We start from the raw sequence: 5,675 nt of genomic DNA, 5'->3' as shown, positions 1-5,675 counted from the left end.
AAGCAGAGTTGGTGATGATGGTGTGCCTGCCATCCTGCAATATAGGCCGTTCGATCTATATCCAACGGGTAGGAAGGAAACTATGACAATTTGCCCGCACTCCTCTCCACATTTGCAGATAAGGCCTTCCCTCGTTCATCCTTTTCTCCCACAAGATCTTGATGTTCCGTGCAATGCACGGGCATCTTGCTAGTCTTGTAAAAAACAGAGTTGGTGATGATGGTGTGCCTGGCATCCTGCAATATAGGCCGTCCGATTTATATCTGGTGGATAGGAAGAAAACTATGGCAATTTTGCAAAAAGATACCTACACCCTCTCCACATTTGCAAATAAGGCCTTCCCTCGTTCATCCTTTTCTCTCACAAGATAAACTACTCATACAATTGCATCTTGATGTTTCGTGCAACGCATGAGGATGTTTCCTTGGGGGTCTCTCCAGCGCGGCGTGGCCGATGTTGCAAGTTGACGCCCCTTGATATGTCCATGTTGAGGGGCACTCGGATTTCCTCTGATGAGCAGGTAAGATGAGTTTGATCACGTAGTAAATGCATTCTAAAGACTACTTCCGTGTCCACTTCTTATTCTCCCCCTGCCCACTGTTTCACAGGTTAGGCTCGGTGCGAGTGGAGATTGGCTTGCATATATACGGGAGGGTACCAACATCAATTTGCAAGACATTTACAACGGTGACACCGTTCCCGTAGAACCTTTGTCCAACATTGGGCTCAGCCATCCAACGGGCCACCGCTTGAATTGGTATGATGGAACCACGGTGAGATTGAAGAAGATAGCAAGAACCTTGCACATGGTGGTCAAAGGTGGACCATGCTATCTGCGGCCAATTTGTTGTCGTATGAGTCCGAAGATGTTGTGCTCCTTTCTAACCGCATCTTCACGATGACAAACTAGGGGACTTGTTTCGTATGGGACACATCTACGGTATATTCCCTCTCTCCCAGTTTATTTGTTTTGAATTTTTTTTGTTTTATAAGTTTCAAATTCAAATTTAGAGCTCCCCATCACATGTTGAGATTACAATGTCCATTAAATCGTTGCATGCATGTATAGTAAAGAAACAAATCTTGAGTTTGGCACGAGTTCGTGTAGCGGTAGCACCACAAGGCCTGGCGCAGGAGTTACATTTCCCTCTCAGGGCCCTCGTTACTGAGCTTCAGCGCCTTACTACACCTGCCTTTGAGTCAATAACATGTGGACCCGATAGGTGGCTTGTCCACATGTAATGCTCCCGAAGGCAGAGGGGTAGTGGGGCCGAGAGGGGTGAGCCGCAGGTCAGGGGACGTGCGGTGTCATGGGTTCGAGCGACGTCGTGGGAATCGGGTGTCGCTGTGGTAGAAACTTGATGCTCGCCGCATTTCAGGTGGCCCACATGTCATGCACACAAAGGTAGAGGGGTGAGGCACACGTCGGGGGACGTGGTGCCGTGGGTTGGAGTGGCGTCGTGGGAATCCCGAGTGGCAGTGGATGAAACGTGATGGTCGCCATAGTTGAACTTCCATGGACAAGCTGTCATGTCTACGGACACATGAATTGCATACCGATGACTGGAAGGAGTAGTAGAGAAAGCTAGGTGGATAAATAGTTCCTTATAATCAAGAGGACCCACGCTACTACTTGTTCCAAAGACATGCACACCATCGAAATAGTCCATCTATATCAATATACGCCGAGAGAGAATAATTTTTTTTACAAGAGAGGAAATAGTTCATCCATCCATAATGCCCTGCTGCTGGTGCGGCCTTTTATTCTTCTTCTTCTTCTTCTTCTTCTTCTTCTTCTTCTTCTTCTTCTTCTTCTTCTTATTCTTCTTCTTATTCTTCTTCTTCTTCTTCTTCTTCTCATTTTCTGTGGGAGACAGCTTCGCAACAAGATCTTTGGACCTTGCAGCTATCTCAAAACTCACACGGGCATCGAGGGCAGCATATTTTATCCGCTCGTACGTCAAGAGATAATTCTCCCATCCAGACAACCTTAATGCCAGCGTCTCGTCACCCTTCTGAAGATTTGTACCGAGCACAAAATTTGCTATGTCGAATAGGGATGGTGTCTGTTTATCACAATCTTCTACAGGAATTTTGATTCTGGTTTGTAGGTCAGCTATGCTTTTCAAATCAAGGTTGTACGGCGCCAGCTTCTGTTTGTCCCCTTCGATGGCTGCCCCACAGAAGTATATGTCCTCCCGAGACAAGAAATCGTGAAGCTCACTTGATAAGGAGGGCGCATGTATGATGTGGTACACCAAAACATCATCTTCGAGGCACAACTGAAGGACGGCGGCACGTTGGATCTTCCCAGTGGCATGCTCTGTGTACTCTGCATCGAGACCGATGACCTTCATCTCTACCTTTTCAAGGGAGTTGGATATATTGTTGATCCACTTCTGAACAACCCTTGGGTGGTCGGTGACGGTGGCAACTATGCTCAATGAGCCTTCGACGAGGACATGTTGGACGCTAAAAACCTGCATCTCGATCTCTTTCGCCATTTGGAACCGCTGGAACGGAGGGCTATGGTTTGGAGAATTAGGATTAGATGGCTAGTCTAACTGAAGTAGATGATTATTTAAAGGGGCTTCGGAATTACTCCAGGAGTATGTGAAAAGGTTAAAACAATGTGAATGCAGTGGGGTTTGGATGCAAATAAAGACGAAGGAGAGGTGAAGAAGCCGAGGAAAATCGGTTCCCGATGGAGAAGTAAATGGGAGAAGTGGCGTGCAGGCAGTTGATTAGATGGCTAGGTAGACTAAACGAAAAGGCTATGCGGGTAGATTGAGGAGTCGTACCTGTTCATGTACATGCCCATCCTTCTAGCGCTACATGTGCCACTGGCTAGTTGAGGTCACTCTTTCGAATCACCGTGGCGAGACATTTTCTGATTCCTTTTTTTTCTGCACCTTTCCTGATAGGTGGGACCTATGCAAACAGATAAAAAATTGTGTCATACCTGGTTCAGATGGATATTGGCGCGTGCTGGGAGACACAACATTCTCTGGTTAAGGAATACACTGTTATCCTCAAAAAAGAAAAGGCCCATCTTCGCGCTTCCACATGCACGAGAATTTGGTTCTGCTCGCAATATGGATGATACCTGGAGGATGAAGTGAACAGGCATGCTAGCACGGGAGACCTATTTCCGCTATACAGTACTGAAGTGCTCATGTTCCTACTACTACTACTACTAGTAGTACAACTGTGGTACACTTGATGGTCAAAATACTATTCATTCGGTCCTCATAGTGAAGTGACAACACCCTGTGCCTGACACTAGTCCAGGCGGCGTGTTCGGGTTACCAAAGTCAGCCTCACCCTGTGCACTATGTAGTCTATCACCGCCACTGTATAGCACATTAGCATACCTTGCCTCGTCTCCCTATCCCCTCCCATAGCACCACTCCATCTCCATCTCCGTCTCCATCTCACTGTGCCCCCGCGTACCGTCGCCTCGCTTGCCTCCCCCAGTACCATTATTCCCTCGCTAGCCGCTCCAGCACTGGCAACCTTCTCCCCCATAAGCCCCCAAAAAACCCCACCTTCCAAACTCCACCATGGTCGAATGCGAACCGCGCAACATCCATATGAGCTGCGATTGGAGCAATCTCCCCAGTGACATCCTTGACCTCTGTTGTTCGTGTATGGATATGTTGAGCGCCCTGCGGCTGGCTGCATGCTCGAGGGACATGCACACGGCCATCATCGAAGCGAGGCCTAAGCTTTTCAAGACACCCTGCTTGCTGCTATCTGGTCTTGCGAGATTTTCTCACCATGATATGGAGGCATACATGATGCCCCTCCACTTCAATCTGATCTCCATTAGCCAAACTTCTTTGCAGGTATGTAGTGGGTCACCGTACATCATTTCCCTTGACTTCGATCCGATCACCATCGCCCGAAACTTCTTGGCAGGTATGTACTGGGTCGGCATGAACTCCCACTGGATGGCTGCATGGTCTGTTAGTTACCTTGGAAAAAAATTTGTGAGGACAGAACATGATTACATAACATGCATGACATGGTAGTTTCCTGTGAAGAATCGATTGCGAGATAACATGAGTATAACCATGCATGGCACTTCTATATTTTTGAACCCAGTATACATTTCCCTGTATTTTCCTCCCAGTTCCAACAGGGACATATCAATGTTGTTTCTTGCATTATCCTACTCATACTTTGAACAATGCTGATCTTACATTAACAATGAATGTCCTTTTTTATATGATGCAGTGTCCCTACAGTTACTGCCCTTTGTAATCACACCACCTTTGCCAAAAACAGGAAAGCACAACTGGTTCCTCGCTCTATCAGACGATGGCAAAAGACTGATGATCATTCAGACACATGAGCCGAAAAGGTTATATTGCAAAAACCCCACTGGCCACTGTATACAAGCACCGTGAAATACTTGAGTGTTCGAACAGTGGTTGTTACGTCTATGAGGAGGATACCAGCTTGTTGGGGCCTTCAGGATTTTTGAGTTGGAGGAGGGTAAACAGCCTTGGTTCACACTCTCTGTTTCTCGGACTCAATTATTCAATTAACCAGGAGATCACCATTGGCAAGGACCTTGATGGTGGAGAGGCTCTGTTTGCTATGGAAAATTGTGTCTACATGGCGAGCCCTAGGAGTTCGGGAGCAAACACCCCTGATTGTCAACGATACAGCCTGCAGCCAAAAGAAGGTGAGAATGATAAAGGTATCTGGATTAACTTTGATCCTTGGGTCTCTTAATTACGACAGGCAGTGGTGTGGTTCAAGCCTTCAGGTTGATAGGTAACTGGGCTGTTGCGTCCAAAGGGTGGAGTACTGGTGTCTCCGGATCACTGGTCACTGAAGCGGGCTGCAAATTATGATGGTGTTAGATCATCCCTCTTCGAATGAATTGTTGTCTTTGCTGCTTGTTCTAGATGGGTAGTTCTCTCTTTTGTTATTCATATTCCTTGTCATTTTGTCATCCTTGTCTATGTCACTCTTACTATGTAATAGTTGCCTCTATATAGAATGTCATTCTCGTCTGATCACGAGAGTCTGAGCGCTGCAGATGGGTGCGTTTTGGTGGTGTAGCAAGACTTCTTATGAACTATCGTGTCTTGTTGTTTATGTCAGTAGTAGTCACTAGTCAGTGTTTGAATATTGTATATATCGTTGTTTCGAACTGTTTATTGTCTTGAACTGCTGGTTGGCTAAATGAGGGCATCACCATTCTCCAGTGTTCAGAGTATATCTCCTTTTTTCAAGTTATCATTTGAGCTCAGTGTCTTTTCAATAATGTACACTTGTTTGGGCCAGTGAGGTGTCGTTGAATATGGGTCGAGTAGTAACACAATGCCAAACATGTCAATTATGACTCTCAGTCCGTGCTCTCAAAAGATCCTCAAAAAAAAGGTCGGGCTCTCCAAAAAAAGAAATAATAAGGACTCTTAGGCCGACATGTGGGCGACACCGGTGTTTTTGTGCGCTTGCGCGTCGAGAGCATATTGGTGCGTGTTTGAAATTCATGCTACCTTTTCATCACCAATCTCCCGCCCCTCCCCCACCTCTGGAATCTCGATTCCTACTCCAGTTCCCCCAAATCCCCCTCCTGTACTCCCTGTACTCGAGCGCACTATCATGTCGCCGGTCAACACGGATCTCCGAGCCAGAGATCCTAAGGTCCGTCCTAC

This window comes from Triticum dicoccoides, chromosome 4B (genome assembly GCF_002162155.2).
Source record: "Triticum dicoccoides isolate Atlit2015 ecotype Zavitan chromosome 4B, WEW_v2.0, whole genome shotgun sequence".
NCBI lineage: Eukaryota > Viridiplantae > Streptophyta > Magnoliopsida > Poales > Poaceae > Triticum > Triticum dicoccoides.
The sequence above is the reverse complement of the archived record's forward strand: the minus strand, read 5'-3'. Positions refer to the sequence as shown.